Below are 17,915 nucleotides of genomic sequence, written 5' to 3'. Positions count from 1 at the left end.
CAATCTCCCAAGGTTTTAGTATAAGTATGTCAGGGGCAGAACACTTCCCCCTCCATAGTGCCGCTTACCACCGCACATGCAGCAGAATACTGTTGTTTAGTCCCAACCGCTGGTTGCGCAGAGCCATCTGTATACATGACCACTTCATATTGGTCAATAGGCAATGTACCAGCAGGAACAGGGTATTCTATTTCGTATTGAAGAAATTCTTGAGTCTGCAGTTTAGGGTCAAATACATAATCTACATCAGTGGCTGTCAAAGACGTAGCCCATTGTATCCATCGCGGGTGTAAAGCTTTCGAATTAGGAACACTCGCTTTTGTAACAGCCTCTAAGGCCGGAACCGGGGAAACGACAACTATGCGTTGACCCTGGGCCAGCGGTCTTTCTTCTATAACAGCCATCTGTACTGCAGTGAGAATCTTCTCAGTTTGTGCAAAACGTTGCTCTGCAGCTGAATACAAGTGAGACTTGTATGCAATCGGGACAGTCTCCCCTTCATTAAAGGTGACATAAGTAAACCCAACAGCCCCAGGTATCACCCTGATCACTAAATGTGTCTTATTGTCCCGTGTGTGTAAGTGTTTAACTGCTAAGAGATCACTCTGCAATTCTCGCAGTATGTGTGTATGTTCAATCGTCCAAAGTTTACTCGAAAAATGTGGGCGAATCAACTCGTATAAGGGTTTTATACGCGTTGCATAATCAGGAATGTAAGTTCTGCCAAAATTCTGAAACCCCAACAATGACTGGAGCTTCTGAACCGTATTAGGAGGCTGCAATAAAGCACATTTCTCCCAAAAATGTGGCGCTAAGCTCTTGCCCTCACTCGACAACTCATATCCCAGGAAAATGACGCTGAGGAAGGCAATCTTTGATTTCTTAAAATTAAACTTATAGCCAATATTAGCAAACCCCACAACAATGCGCGATACGCGCCTTATATGTTGCAGAATCTCATCATCTGTCAGATATATGTCATCAACATATGATAATGCTTCAGGGTCGAACTCATGCAGCAGTTCAGTTACACAAGCCGAAAACAGTCCTGGGCTATTCTTATACCCCTGAGGCAAACGACAAAACATTTTCTGAGAGACAAACGCACTGAAACAGGTATAGTCCCGACTCTCGGGCGCTATATTCTGGCAGAAAAATCCATTTGAGATATCTAATGTTGTCTTGTATTTTTTACGCACTATATTATTCATAAGCGCTGCGCTGTGTGAATTCTGTATTGCATATGTGCGTGTATGACTATTTAAATGTCGGTAATCCACCACTATCCTATATGAATGGTCCGGTTTAGCAACCGGAAACAAGGGATTATTCATCGGCGAGACACAGGGCTCAATTACACCCTGATACTCCAATTCTGTAAGAATTTGTCTAACCGATGCCCTAGCTTCAAATTTGATAGGATATTGCGGTTGTGGCTGAGGTTCGCCCTTTATCGGTATTACATGATAAGGTGATTGTGTGTCCCACCCCACGTTATTTCTATACAAGGCGGGAGCCTGTGCTAGAGCCCATGATTTACTATAGGACTCCGCGAGTTCTCTCGGAACAAGTGGTGAGAAGGAAGGTTTAATAACCTCCTCCCCAACTGGACAGTCGCGAACAAAGTAAGGTGGCCAATCTTGTTCGGCCAACAGAACATCATATGATTTTACCACATGGTCCCAAAAAATGGCGTTTATAATACTGTCAATGTCCCCCTCCAATCGCAGAGTTACTTCATATACTCTATCAGGATCAGAGACTCGCATATCCGCTGTTTCGACTTGTATGAAGTCATCAGTTGCTTTCACCTCCAGATGCTCTAGAAGACTCCGGCGAACTATTGTGACCTCTGCCGCGCTGTCTAACAGTGCTAACGCCCATGTCTTGTTCGTCAAGAGAACTCTCTTCTTGAGCGGCATGTCTAACTGAGACTGCTGCCACCTTCTTCTTTTTGAATTGCTGTTTCTGTTGCAGCGGTTTCTCTTCTTGTTTAATAGAAACCTCCGCTGAGCGTTGTGAATCCTGTCTCGGTTTCACGTACTCCGTCCTCCGCTCTGACCGCCCACCTCTCTCACTTCTCTTTTCCGAGGAGTCCTGAAAGGAACGAGATTGGCGTGTATCAGTATATTGATATCTATCAGGCGTCTTCAAAGTATCCCTATTCCTGAGATTATACTTATTCTGTGGGGTCTCCGGTTGCGGAGACTGCCCATCATCCTTCTTAGGTGTTTGCTGTTTCTTTTCCCAGCGCTTTTTCGAACCCTCAGGTTGTTGCTGTTTAGCATTATCTTTATTATTTTTACCCTGTAACTGGGGTTATTGTGGTCTAGCCCCTAAGCTATCACGACCAATACTAGAATATGTTTCCGCTATTATTCTCGGAAGCTCCCGCTCCTGTTGAAGCAGCGGAAAATCCCGAAGACGCATACGCACGGCTAGTGCTACTGCCTCCCCTTTGAGATTACTCAAAATAATAGAAGAAACTGTGGCAAAATTGCCCAGCAACTGCATGCCCAAATCCAAGGCAGGGGCAGCCCCATATTCATCCTGAATCTGTTTAAGTACGTCCGGTAAATTAGCTAATGTCGGTGTACCATGTGCCGTAGTGTAGAGCGCGGCAAACACCGTGCCCCAGGTATTACAAAGGTCCACCGGAGGAACCATCCCGTACGGCAAACACATCGTCAAAATTCTATGTTTATCCTGAGGTCCCGTATGGGGAAATACTGCCTCCAGCGTATTAATTTTTTGCGCCAGCCAAAACGGAGTCTCCTCTCGTTTAGCCGGTACTTTACCCATAACTGAGTGTACAGTGGCCGGATTAAGACCCGGAACCACCGCCTGTGGGTGCGCTGGAGCAGCACGCACTGCATTCGTATTTAATGTCTGCATCACAAACTGAACTAATCGTCTATATGTAGCCGTTAATTCTGTATATAAACGACGAACTTCAACCACTGCCAATTGAGCAACCGCAGGATGTGGTGTATATGTAGCCAATAAAGGCCAGGTAGGACCATCATTACTCAGTGGCCCTAACCTTACTTGTGCTATTGTGTGTGGGAGGGCGCCATCAAGCCAATTATGGTGTTCTTGATAAGATAGAGGTATTTCTAAATAAGCGTAAGCCCTGTATTGTCCAGGGACATTCGCAACTGTGTATTCGTGAAAAGTATTTGTTCCCCCATCCACTGCTGGAAAAGCGACCCAAGAATAAAAAAGTTCCGTTCTATAGGCTGCATGGGCGTCCACCACAAAAGTGACTGGACCCCCCTGGACTGTCAGTCCATGTGTCAATAGATGTCCCGTGAGCGGATGTCGCATATTAATTGCTATGTTCACTACATTAGGATTCGCCATTTTATTAAAAAACAGCTGCAGGTCAGAGAAGGCACACCAATATCGGGGTTTTTTCCTTTCAAAGTTCAAGCTTGAACAACCAACCACTAAGCAATAGGAAGCACCTATGCCGTGGCGGCGGAAACCCTCAGCCCCACGGACGTCTCCGTATACGGAACCGAGGCGTCAAAATATATATGAGACCAAGAGAGTCAGTCGGACCTAATCATTAGAGCCAGACCAAACGTTGGCGGCGCCATGTCGCTTGGGCTCTCATTCCTCTAAATGAGACTACTGGATTTCTAGGCAGCAGGATCTATAACAGTGTGGGGGACTGAGTCTGACCCACGTGTAAAGAACTCTGTCACCCTAAATCCGTTTTTTGCTCCGGCTAACTAGCAGTGCCTCATTTCTCCCATGTGGAAGGAATGATTTGGCAGCCGAGCGCATGACATCTTTGGAACTTCTCAGGGAAGTCGTGGTTACTCAGATCCAAACCAACTCTCTTATTTCCAATATGATCTCATATACAAATGACAAAGACAGTATAAGTTTTATATAATGTTTTAATAAAACGACTGTATTTTAGATATTAAGGCGTGAGCCGCAATAACCAGAACGATACAACACAGTAGGATTGTAATAGTTACCAGGAGAGTAAAACATAAAAACAAAGCTATCATATTGTCAAACAGTTTCTACTCTCCCTCTGCTTGTTCTATCTAGAGCACAGCATGTTAAGCTTCTAGTTTGCCTATTAGAATCACTATGGGGATATCAGCCCTCATACCTGAGCAAAGACCTGTGATCTTGGTTCAGCATCTGCAACGAGGCAGTCAACGTCAAGTTGTGGTTCCCTGGTCGGAATCTCCCTCTTGCGTGTATTGGGACAAGGAAGTGATTTTATAACTAACATGTCAACGTGATCACAAAATGTCCCTACGCAGGAATGCCAAGTCTAAACTCTTACCACGTCTATCGGCAATGTACCAGACTGTATCCTTGACTGAAGCACAGAGTAAATATGTTATGGAGAACTCCAGTGCTGAAGTATGCAAAACAGTGTGATATGAATAAAAAACAACACCGTAGAACTGGCTATTTGAAAAATAACAGTACGAAGCCTAATAAAAAGCATGTAGAGCAGAGTGCACAGAGGCTCTAAGCTGTCAGCAAATGAATAAAATATATTCAGGGCAAAATGCACAAAGGCCTAAAGCCTGAAGCTAAAGCGCAATGAATACGTAAAACTAACCACACTACACCCCTGTATGTTGAAAGGACCCTGTGGCTAAGAATTGCAATACTGGCATGACTTGGGTACAATGGGTGGTATGCTGGTTGGTTAACTAATAGCTGCCATCAGATCTGGCTCCAACTGACAATATAAGTCTGCTATTGTTTGCTTATTTAGACTGTAGAGCAGGATGATGTGGTGTTCTTCCATGGTCTGAAGGTCTAGTAGTGAACGGTAGACAGGAGGTTGTCACATCCTCTCTTTCCCTGGGCACCTATATATGACAAGACATAATTTCTAACAATAATCTGTGTGTCCACCACAACATACATGACACATGTCAATGATGATATGTGACAAGGAATTTCAGAATAGATAACATGGCAACCAGTACACATCACAGCTGCAAATAACACAAGAGTCACAAGTGGCCAGCATGGTTTTCCACACATGTAGTCACAACAAAACTCAGATATGCGACACAATTGGCCCTCGAAATGTGACTGGCTATTCCTACCGCCCAGATGACCGTTGGCAGTGATGGACTGTACCCCCCTGTTAAAGGACATCTGTGCCCTGCAACATACTACAATGGTGTTTGAGTAGTAGGTCCTAAATGACAAGACAGGATAAGCCTGTTTGAGAGGTCAAAAATACATTTTTGCAGGTGTGGCACAGTTTATATAGCCCAATACAGCATTTCAGGCTGCCAAAATGGTGGCTGCCTAACCTACTCCACTGGACATCAGGAACCGCCTGTGAACGCTGGTGTAAGTTGTCATGGCGGTTGCACAAGCGCCAGGTACAGCCATAGGCTAACGTTGTTGACAGTGGCGGTCACGGGCCAATGGCTGTGTCCGCTAGTGGGGACGACCGTGGGCGTGACCGCCATGTTCTGCAGATTCACTCACTTGACTCCTGACACTGCTGCCAACAACACCTCCATGACCTGAGCTGCTGTGTGCCGCCTCTGGGAGCAATCAGGCCTTGCACTGCAGGGGATAGGGCCTCTGCCTTCCCTCTAGAGGAGCTGGAGAGGCTGCTGACTAAGGTCCTACTCATTTATGGACAGCTCTGTGGCACACCAGAGGAGCAGGTAAGTCCCTCAAGTGCACAATTTTCTCCGTACTGCACCATCATTTTCCTCCTCTAGAATGTGCCCGTGTGTGCCCGTTTGACTACTCATACTGTTGTTGCAGTATGTGTGGCATCAATGGGTGGGACAATATTCAGGTATTGGTGGCCTGTGCCATATGTTAAGTTCAGTCACATTGTGTTGTGTGGGGTTTTTGGGGTCCTAACTCCTCATTGTGTCAGATGCACATTACTAGTTGAGGAGACATTACAGCCATCCACTGGCATCTCTTTCCTCATGATTGTTGTACATGTCAGACAACATGTATGCACGTGTATAAGTTAGTTGCGAGTCATGTGAGCAATGTGTACAGTGCCACAGATATTGCAGACCACATCTGCCATTGATAAAGTGTTGTTCGGAAGGCATATCATGACTCATAGTGCCCTTCAGGTTATCATACACACCACATGCCAAATTGCTGTTGACTTCATGATGTACTGTAATGCATGGAAGTGCTGGAAATGGAGTGTCATGTAGGTTCTATCAGCTCAGCCTGGAGAGACCAGGGCCTGTCACATGTATCTTCCAGTATGGGACCTAGTCCAGGCAGTGGGAAGGTCACTGTGGCCATGCAGCTGTGGCACTTGTCAACATCAGGGCAGTGCGCGCTCTACGGGTGACAAAGAATGCAAAAAAACAACAGTTTCAAGCTAACATAATTTATGCATTGTGATGATATGATGCTGTTTAACTTTTTGCATTGCAGAGTTTAATCTTAAAGACTTATGTTCAGCATGCATATAAATACTGTTCACATGCTATGTACTGCTGCAGGTTTCCAGACTGTGTCAGGGTGTGGTCCCCTTCCAGGGCCTTCTAGAAGCTTTCCCTTCAGCATGCCTGGGTGTGGTATGTGGGCTGGGCCAAAGCTCTATATAAGGGAGCCAGCCCAGCTCCACGTGCTCACTATTCAGAGGTCCCAGTGCAGGGCAGCAGCAACTTCCTGAGCTCCAGTTCTGGTGGCCTACTTTGATCTTCCAGGCCTCTGCCCTGCATTTTACATTGGTGATCCTTACTCAGGGCGGTAAGACGGAGGTTAGGCTGGGCCCCGACCCCGTTATCTAGGACGCTCGAGTTCTTGGGCCTAATTCTTGCATGATAAACTATTTTACTCTTGCGCGTGTGAATGTGCGCTTAGGTGTTTCGTAGCAGTTGCATGCTGATACTAGAATCGGCAAGACGTACGATTCTTTCTCCGTGCTCGATTCGTTTTCTTGTGCTTTAACCCTTGATATTCATTGTGCTCTACCATTCCTTGGCAGTTACATGGTGGCATTCAAATCAGCAAGACGCGCAATTCTTTCCTCGTGCTTAATTCATGTTATTTATTGTCCGCTACCATTCCTTGGCAGTTACATGGTGGCATTTGAATTGGCAAGACGCCCGATTCATATCTCGTGCTCAATTCATGTTATTCATTGTGCGCTATCATTCCTTGACAGTTACATGGTGGCATTCGAATCAGCAAGATGCGCGATTCTTTTCTAGTGCTTAATTCAAGTTGTTCATTGTGCGCTACCATTCCTTGGCAGTTACATGGTGGCTTTCGAATCGGCAAAACGCACAATTCTTTTCTCGTGCTCAACTCATGTTATTCAATGTGCGCCATCATTCCTTGACAGTTACATGTGGCATTTGAATCGGCAAGACGCGCAATTCGTTTTCTTGTGCTTTAACCCTTGATATTCATTGTGCGCTACCATTCCTTGCCAGTTACATGGTGGCATTCGAATCGGCAAGATGCGCAAATCTTTCCTCGTGCTTAATTCATGTTATTCATTGTGCGCTACCATTTCTTGGCAGTTACATGGTGGCATTCGAATCGGCAAGACGCGCAATTCTTTCCTCATGCTTAATTCATGTTCTTTATTGTGCGCTACCATTCCTTGGCAGTTACATGGTGGTACTCGAATCGGCAAAATGCGCAATTCATTTTTCTGTGCTTTTCAAATCACGGTGTTCATTATGCACTACCATTGTAAGGCATTTACTTGGTAGTTTTCGAGTTGACAAGTCGTGTGATTTATTTCTCGAATCTATGTTGTATTATTCATGGTGCACAATCTTTCTATTGTGTTTACTACCTATGTGAAAATCTACAATGTGCGCAATTCATGTTCCGACAATTTGAGAGAAAAAAAAAAAAGCCAGAGTTCTAGATGTAATGTTGTGTGTTCCTAATATGTTTTCACAAAAATTATTCATATGATGGTTTAGAAATTATTCAGATTGTTTCCTGATTCTCATGCAGATGAAATTACTTGAATTTGAAGTTTCATTTAACCTTTCTTGATTCCCTCACAGGTATTCAGTCATCTTGAAGCCTAGTCATTTAAAGTCTATGCTTAGGTTGTTCATGTTTTCAGAATGACAATACTTAGAGTCATAGCCTAGTACTGATTTCATGTGATGTAATTTTGATATTGTGTGTTTTAACCTTTTGCTTCCTACAGGTCTCCTTCCCAGCTGTTCCCTTCCTAATCCCCTTTTCCCCACTTGGACTCTCTTAGACTCTGACAAATCTAATCAGAGTATTGGAGCTGTCTTGTGGTGGAAGTGTTGGGAATGTGCACAGACCCGAGGATCTGGTGACTCTGACACACTTTGCCTACTCCCTGTACCCCAGCAGGGCCAGTATGACGCTCTGAAGGCAAGACTGCCCAGAATGCCTCATTACTTATACTAGATTAGGAATGTGTACAGAGGTAAATCATTGATCTAGTCCATCATTGTCAGTGTGTTTTGCACACTCATGATAGGTCCCTTGCTCCCACAGCTCTGTTCTCACCTTCCCACAGGTCATATTTGTCCTGTACAAGCTTATTGCGTAATTTACAGTCCCACCGTGCAGACAGTGTGTTGTGTCCTGGGAGGCCATGCTATGTGACTCTTGGTCACATAGCAGAAACTTTACAATGCATGCCTTTGTTTGTTGGATGCCATGTCTGTAGGATGGACACATATGTCCAAAGGAGTGTTCTATGGTACAGGTACATAGCACAGAACCCCGCCCCATGAAATGGCATGAGTTTGCATTTGCTATTCGACATGCCCACGCATGGACAGGGAATACACTTTCTGTACCCACCATGCCAGCTCCTTCATTGTTACTCATGTGTTATGTTTGAGTCTGTATTCTGGCAGTTGCCTGTAGGGACTGCATGCAGTGAGTCACTCTCACAGTGTGTGAATGTGTTGGTCCATTCATGCCTAATGAGTTTACCCTTCAGAAGCCTCGTAGGTGTGTAGTGTTTCATAGTGGCTCACATCACAGTACAGGTTAGAGCATATGCTACCTGATGTCAGTATGCTTGCCAAGTCATTGTAGGCCATTAGCAGGGTAGTGGGTTAGTCTGCAGATGGAAATATATATTTGTGTGTAGTCATTTCTCTGTACTTATTGGTTTGTGTGTATCACACTTGGGGAGCATGACAAATAGAAAAGTCATAGCTTGATGTTACTGACATGTATGTGACTCAACCATTTGTAGTTAAACTTGTGATCATGATCTCTTGATTTGTCTTTTGCATCCATGCAGGTCAATGCCCATCAAAAGAAAGCCCTATGGAGAGCCATCACCCGGAAGGTGCTCACCCTGGGGATCCACAGCTAGCGGAACACCCACTGCAGGAAAAGGTGGGAGGACTTGACACGCTGGGCCAAGAAAATCATGGAGGTCCAGCTGGGGATGCCCTCCCAACGTGGGCGGTGTGCCTGTCAGACCATGACCCCCATAATGGCTGGGGTTCTGGCAGTGTCCTATCCAGAGCTTGATGGGTGTTTGAGCACAGCGGCCACAGGGGTGATTATAGGGCATATTCCTGCCTGTCACATTGCTAAGTGAATGTGTTTGATTCTGACAGCTCCCCCTGACAATTAGGGATGAGTCATGTTTAATACAGTAGATGAGTGATTGTGTAGACGTCATGTCTTGAATACTGATGTGCCTTGCCTATTGGCCCAGGGACCTAGGACACAACTATGTACAATCCACAAACCACTTGCTCTCAAGGGACGACATATGGCTGTGTGCAATGATTTAACAAGTACTGTTTTTTGTTGTAGTGTGTGTAAAATCTATGCAAAAGACCACTACTCCTCAGTGGTACAGGCCAAATGTATCTGGGTAAATGAGTATAGTGTCATCTGCCATCCAGAGGCTAGTTGTTTTCAGCGTATGATGGGTGCTGGTGCCTTACTGCAGTCTGTAATGTGAAGATGGCCATCACACATACAACAGAGAGTCTACTTTGTACTTCGAGTGCAGGTATCAATCTATTCTTTCCCTTGGTAAGTGAGGAGTGTCCATTGACATGACGTATGTGCCATCACTGTAGCCATCATTCCTTGTGCCTACTTGTCAGCATGTGCCCTTTATTCTTTTCTAAAACATTTGTAAGCTGCTGTTTCGTGAATGGTATACCTGTGTTGATGGGTTAATGTCTTTATTCCCTCACATATGTGCATGGCAAACTATAAGTGGACTAATCCATTTACAAAGTGGGGTACATTTAATGTTGTGCCACATACAGGTGTGTGTCACCAATGTTTATTGACTGATACATTCCCTTATGCATCATAGTATGTCATTTGGCATCTACAACTGCAGTAGCAAGGAGGGACATAACAGGTAGACCTAGAGTTTTGAGACACAATGTGCATTTCTATGCCCTTGATGTGTCAGCATGTAGCAAAATGCACTACACATGTGCAATGGGTAAGGTTTACGACCTGACTGTTGGCATGTATCATTGAGTGACTTGCAGTTATGTTGAATTCCCATTTGTTTGGGTACATGCATTCATCCCCAGACAGACATCTGGGTCTGTATGACCATAATGGAGACAATGATGTAGCTTCCAATTGTGCAGCAAGTTGAGGGCCTTCAACAAGTACTTGCAAGTCTCTGGGCCTCTCCAACATCCAAGGCACTAATGGTGTCTACTGATGCACTCAGGATATGTCATTGTAAGGGTTGCCAGACATTAGTGGTGATTATTCGGGTGCTTGCTGATTCATTGTGTTGTGGATTTTGGGGATATCTCTCCCTGACATATAGCACATGATATCTACAGTGTCCATTTCCATGCCACACGTGGGGCCTATCTGAGCAACATTAGTACTACCTCCATAACTCTATTCTGACCAATATCACTATGTGGACGGTGCGGTTTTTATATATTACCAATGTGACATGAGTATTTCCATGTCACCTTCTCCAGGCTATTGAACTTTTGTAATCAACGTGGCAGGATTTTGGAGCATCATTTCTTATTGTTGGGTCATTATGTATGTGACATATAGATGCGTACATGACCTTGTGTGGAATCTGTGTGAATGCATTTGGCATTTGCCTACTATTGTATGACAATAGGTAACTGATGACTATTCCATGGGGCAAAGCTTTGAGGGTGATGAGGTCTACTGCTTGTTGAATGGTTACTTTGATTGCACAACTTCAGGCATGCAATTCTAGTTGTGTGAGATCTTGATTTTCCCATGGGCAACTGTTGACAGTTCAGATGGCATGCATGCATATGGTATAGAAAATGTATGGGTCACTTAGGTGGAGCTTGTTGCAGGTGCCTACTTGATATCTTGGTAATGTTTGCTAACCGGAGCTGTTGTTCAAGTGTTATCAGGGGCATGTGATTGCCCTATTTCTCTTTGTATTTGCAGCATCACCACTGACAAGTGAAGGAGATGAGGCACAGCCGACTGGGCAAGCATCTGGCCACAGGACCTTGGGTCAAGACACCACCGACACAGAGGGAGCAAGTGGCGTGGAGGGCGAGGCGAGTGCCCGGGGTAGACCGGTGAAACCTCTTCATCATCAGAGTCTTCCTCCAGTGGCCACTTCTTGTGGTGGCGGACACATCAGGGCACCACCCCATACCATCTTTGTCCACCAGCCCCCGTTTTATCACTGCCCTCCCTTTTGCTCCACACTAAGTTGGCCGAGCACGCTCACCAAAGAGAGTGGCCGCCTCCTTTGCCGCAGGCACCTCCGCCCTAGCTGCTGTTACCCCTTCTGCCCTCAGTGAGGAGGCTATTGACCTCCTGAGAAGTATCTTGATGGGTCAGACAGCCATTATGAATGCCATCCGTGGATTGGCAACCCAATTCCAGCAAATGAATGCATTCCTGGAAGGCATTTATTGGGCAATGTGTGGCCTACAGAAATATTTTCAGGCTCTGGCCTCTACATTGACGGCAGCCAGTCACTCCCACCTTCTGTCCTCCCTCCACCTCCCTCTTCCCAATCAAAATCCCCCTTCCACTACCTATCCAAAGCACACAGACCGATCTGCACGCATCCATCCCAACTCAAAAGAGCAGCACACACAGACACAAGCACCACAAAACACACTGGTACACAAGCAAATAACAAACACCCACAAACACAACAACAGCCACCACTTCCCAGGCACCCTCACCACCTCCAGTGTAACACACACAACATCAAGAGTACCCAATGGGACCACCACAACAGTCAGTGACACACCCAGCATACCCACAGACATCACCCCAACAGACACACACATCCACCACTCCATCCCCCAGCACCTCCAACTCCCAGACCCCCAAGACACACAAACACACTCACTCATCCACACAACAGACACCACCCTAGCACAAGCAGACCTCCCAGAAGCATACACCCACATCCACAATGACACAGCAGATGACCACTCCCTCGACCTCCAAATCCAGACCCCCTTCTGCTGACAGTCCCGTGTACCTAAGAAGATGTTTTTTGTTTGACCTTTCCCTTCTTCCCACCACCCCGCCCCAAAACCAAGAGGCCCCCACCCACCTCCCAACAACTCCCTTCCACCTCCCAGTCCTCCCCTGCAGCCCTGCAAGCACCCATACCTCTCCCCCCAAGAAGCCAGCCCCTCCCAAAAAGTAGTCCACCCCTCCCAAGACCAAAGCCCCCTCCAAACCCTGATCTCTACTCCCAAAGATGATCCCTGAGGTGCCTGCCTGCCCACTTGATGCCCGTCCCTGTGGAGGTTCCCCTGGTCGTTAGGAGTCAAGTGGTGGCACCACGATGTGCCTGTGCCAAAGTACATGGACTGGCCATTGGCCTTTGACTATTGGAAGTTGGTTAAAAATAAACCCAAACAGTTGGCTTTTGGGTATACATTTGCCCTGCAATTCCTTTACTACCTTTATGTTGTTCTTGAGTGCCTTGTGTTGTGTGCTTACAGTTATGTGTGTTTGACCCTGCTTGCTAATGCATTTGCTGTTATTTGCAGTGTCAGACTTTGTGGGCAGTGCCTATTACAAGGGTATATGTTGACTGTATGGATATGTGGGTGTAAATGCAATGGTGGTGTCATTGCTATGGGTTCTGTTTGTAATGGTAAGTATTTCATCTTGTGTTGTCCAGTGTGAGCATGTATGGTGTTAGCCATGTCCCCCTGATATGGATTGTTTATTCATCTAACGAGTGGGAGCTTGAGTTTTGGTGGGGCAAACATGGAGTGTGTTTAATTGTGCTAACCTGGTTTGCATTTGAATGTCCATGTGCCTGTTTAGCTTTGTGTTCCTTGCAGCTACTTCATGTAGAGATATGTCCCATGCAGTTGAAGTTGTATGTGCTTTGTTGTCTTGCCCTGCCACATTGTGCAGATATAGGCATGTCATTTGGGTCTAGTGTTGTTTGTACCAGAGATACCTGAAGGGCCAGTTCCTGTGCAGATGTTGCTTTAGGGGTGTGGTCAAAGTGGTATGTGGCCCAGTGCAGCATCCTCCCTGAGTGTTCCTGCTGGCCCCATCCCCATTGTGCAGGTATTGTGTGCACAGTGAGCTTTGGATATTTCTCTTTCTAACTATTTTGCATCCCATTGTCCTTCCATTGTGTTCCAGTGTGTGTGATGTGCATGTCCAGTGCAGTGCTGTTTACTGGGAATGTTGTTTGTGTTCCATGTCACATTCAACATATGTGTGTTGAATGTGTCGACAGTCCATGGCATGTATGCAATGTGAGTTTTATTTGTAGATGTGATGTTGGTGTGTTGTTGGTGTTGTATGAGGCAATGTTGTGTACAAATCACAGTCCCTAAGATGAGTAGACTTGTGTTTTTGTGGTGTTGCGGTGCAGTGTGAGTGACCTGCCCAAAGGGGGTGTTTTGTGACTGTGCAAGTATCCTTCTTTGTGTCTGCTTACGATGCAGGACACCATGAAAAGTGTACTTGGTGCCCGTAGCGTGATCCCGATATGATGTGGCTGACGCCGCAACAATCTGCTGTTACGGGTCACAACACAGGTGTGTGTGTGTGTACTTAAGTGGGTTGCATCCACGGCAGCGTGGATTTTGGGCTCCTTCGATGACCAACAGCAGCGGCAGGACGTGTGTGATGGGCTCCATGATGGCACCAGACATGTAAGGCTGTCTGCAGGTGAGTGTCTCCCTTTATACTCCCCATTTCCGCCTGCTGAGATGTGGTGATTGAACTGCCACAGTTACATTGGCGGTGTGCAGCCTCATAATATGTTCGGCGGAAACACAGGCTCCCGCCGGCCTGTTTGTGCTGCCTTGTTACCTTTGCGGTCTGTGCTGCCTGGCAGTGACAGTGGGACTGCGGTGGTCTTTGCTCCGTAGGCCAGCATGACTTGTAATATGGCAGCTGTCAGACCGCCAACGGTGCCATGGAGGTCCAAAGACCACCAAACTCGTACTGAGGTCTATAGTGTTGACAGTGGTGGTGGATATTACATGGAATCTCATGCCATGCTTGGTCCTAGTGGCAAATTATTTCATATTTGATTTCCGATGTTCAGAAAGTTGTGCAGAACATACACACATCACAGAGGTACATAACTGCACTGTACCTTGGCCTCCTGTGGAATGCCACCTGGAGGCCTCATTTTATGTTTTCCTGACAGTGTTGAAACCACACCATTTCTCAGCCCTTTTGCAGGTGTGCGTTTGAAGTACCTTAAGGAGCTTTCTGTCAACAGCTGTTGTTCTTTAAGTTGCATGCACTGGGAAATCCATCTTGTGTACAAGTTTCCAATGGTGTGAACCCCTGCATATGAACCTGAAGAATTTCCAGACAATAATTGCTGTTGCTGATTTTTTATTTTCCTGGTTGAATTGTGTTTCTGCTTCTGTGGTGTTGGGTTTCCTCTGCTGTCTTACTTGCAGTCTCACCTTGTTGTATGTTTCTGTTGTTTTCTTTTTGTTTCATCCCTTGTAGTCTATTCTCCGGACTTTTCCCTGTTGGACTTCACCTTCAAAGCATATTTTGAGTTGTGAGCAGCTTTCTGACTTCCCAGTTTTGTTCTTCCTGAGTCCTGTTCAAGTTCCTATGCTTCATCCCTGTGTCCCAAAGTATCTGGCACTTCCACGTTTTCCGAGTTTCCAGCAGCCTTCTAGATTTCCCAGACATCTTTGTCCCTGAGATTCCTATATTCTTACGAATTCAGGGAGCTGACAGCATCTCTCCGTTTTTTTTTTTAATGAATATATTCTTGCCTGTTTTCTTTTGTTTGAATGTTGTCCAGGCTCCCTTGCCTTATTATACTAGATCTTCTTACTCCTGCTGTGCTGGTGTAAATCCAGTCTTTAGTCTCTAGCAGGGCCTTCCTGGCAGTTTTGCCGCTTTCTTCTTCCTGGTAAGCAGCAGGCTAGGGGGGCGCTCTCACTGCAGGGTGGGCTGCCATGAACAAACCATGTCCCCAACACTATTCTAGTCATAGCCTCCTGCTAGTGGTTGGTGTGAACATTTTTACAGGGCTGATTTTATTTCATGTCCGGGCCTGGTCTCTGGTTCCTACATTGTCGTATAATGCAAGCAGCTGATACTGATCCTGAGGTTTTACGCTCAACATATATATATATATAAATATATATATATATATATCCTACTGGCGGTCGGTAGTAGGCAGTTATTGTCAGAACCATGTTTCCATAGAAAAAGTGTTTTTTGACTTGCCTATATCTTTGGCACCGTTTGATAAATCTTCACAAACTTTTCCCAAAAAAGTGGCCCGGTGATGCTTGTTGCACACAGGAAGTTTTGCAGTGATACGTCAAGTGGCGATCAAGAAAAGAGTGCTAAAAAAATGTTGTGTTTCCCATGGTAATTCCCATAGGACCTGTTAACACGTCTACAGCCCGAACCACTGGACAGAATTACACTAAATTTGGCAGAAAGCTAGCCGCAGGTACGCAGATAGTGCTTTTGGTTATTTGGTGTAAATCCATTCAGTAGTTTCGGAGATATTTATGAGAAATACATCTGTATATCTCTGGCTGCGAATAATTCACGAATACGTGTGCAAAAAACAATTGTTGCAATTGCCTGACCACCACTTCTTTTTCCTTTTGTCTCTCTCCTTCGCGCTCATGCTCATGGAGGCCATGGCGCTTTGAATCAGCTTGCCTATGTCAGCTGTTTCGCTTTGCATTTTCAATTTATGTGGCAAGAAAAATCCAGCTAGGAATTTACAACGCTAATAGGTCTAATTCGAGCAAACGTCAGACCCATTGCATTGCAAATGCTTGCTTATAGTTGGTTTGAAGACAGAGTTTGTATAGTCCTCGGTCACAGCCGCTGGACCTGATTGAGGTGTTTTCACCTTTTTGTATGTCCAGCTCCAGAGAGGACACTCATGGTCTCTCCCTGCAGGTATCAGCAAGCCGAAAGGACAAGGCTGGGAGTCTCCCATGTGAAAACCCAAGTACAAGCGAAACAAGTGGGAAGCTTTCGCTTCTCGCATCTATCAGCCTTCGTGGAGAGGCAGCTCAGGGGAACAAAAGGCAGGCCTCCGTTAAAGAACTAAGGGCCATATGTACGAACACATTTTCCCATTGGCACAGAATGGGAAAAACCCTTTGCTACATCTGGCCCTAACCTTGCACCACTGTCTCCTGACGCCTTACCTCGTACGCTAATTTCATGTGGATACCTCCGGGAAAGGACAGAAGGGCAGGTCGCAGTAAAAGGCTACCTCTCCACAACTAAAGAGAATGTTGTCTCCATCCCTCCCGCTTCTCGGAGTCTGACTTACTACAAGTTTCATGACTGCTAGCAATCCACATTGTTCATCTCGCGAACAATGTTTAGCCTTCATTTTAGACGTCCTGTTAGTAGGGTGAATCCTACTGCATCTACAGTTAACCATAGCACACACACTCCTGATTCAATTTATAGCGCAAACACAGGAGTTCATACATGCCCATGCGTACTAGACCTAGCAGAGGGCCTTGTTACAGAAGACTGGGCAGAACTTTATACAGACGAGACCGGTGGGCTAGTCAACCTTTTGCATGCAACCGGTAAAAAGGTGTGTCCTATCTCTACAAAATACAACACTGCCCTCACTGCCTAGCTAGTGTAAAGTGGCGAGTTGACGGAAGTCACACTTGCTATGCAGGACATACTTTCAACGCTCTTCGACACTACAGAGTTTCAATTTGTTTTTCAAATTCTAGCTACAGCGGCTCTCGGTGTACACGCAAGATTGTCGTCTGTGCTGAGGACAAACGAAGATGTCAGAACCCACTATGGCGTCACTCAAGGATAATTCAGGGTAGTGGTGCACTCTGCAAAGCCATGCAGCCAGTCCTTCTGTCCGTGAGTGAGACATTTAAGTCTCTAGCTGATGTATCTCGAAACGTGTTTCTCGTTTAAAAGAAAAGTTACCTGGAATTTTGTGAAATTTCACGAATTTAATCTGATGCGAAATTCGTGAATTTCACAAATTTAGCTGGCATATTTAAAAATGTGCTGTGTCCTAGCTGTAATCTGTTTAAAGATGATTAATGAATGTACTGGTTGGAGAAATGTGGAGTTTTGGGACAATGTTAATAAGGAAGGTAAATAACATCTTTTTGACTCTGTCCTTGGCATTTTGTCTTGCATAATGTATTTTAATGGGATGGAACAGTGATTTATGAATTTTTATTGCCCATCCTCGTACATGTTGATAAAGCACTCTGGCGGAGATAAAATTACTGTTCTCTTCCTGAGCAGAACCACCATTAAGCACTCACAAGGATGCTTTCGGGTTTGGGCTACTTTCCCAGCTGCTTTCTAAAATTCATTGGCTCGCATTTATAGTTGTGTGTACTGGTAAAAGCTTCAGTGCGGCGCAAATCATTGATTTTTTTTTCCTGTGACCTTTGCTTACTGTCTATAACGTTATTCCTAATGCACGTGTCTTCAAAGTGACTTGAGTT

The 17,915-nt window shown here is 45.5% G+C and overlaps 1 protein-coding gene across 1 annotated transcript in view; it reads left to right on the top strand.

Annotated features, from left to right (window-relative positions):
- The window catches only part of NUDT14 (nudix hydrolase 14), a 500,399-nt gene that overhangs the window by 371,872 nt on the left and 110,612 nt on the right, over positions 1–17,915 (top strand). The window lies entirely within an intron of this gene.

This window comes from Pleurodeles waltl, chromosome 9 (assembly GCF_031143425.1).
Source record: "Pleurodeles waltl isolate 20211129_DDA chromosome 9, aPleWal1.hap1.20221129, whole genome shotgun sequence".
Taxonomy (NCBI): Eukaryota; Metazoa; Chordata; class Amphibia; order Caudata; family Salamandridae; genus Pleurodeles; species Pleurodeles waltl.
Note: the sequence above shows the minus strand (reverse complement) of the source record. Positions and strands in the feature narration are given on the sequence as shown.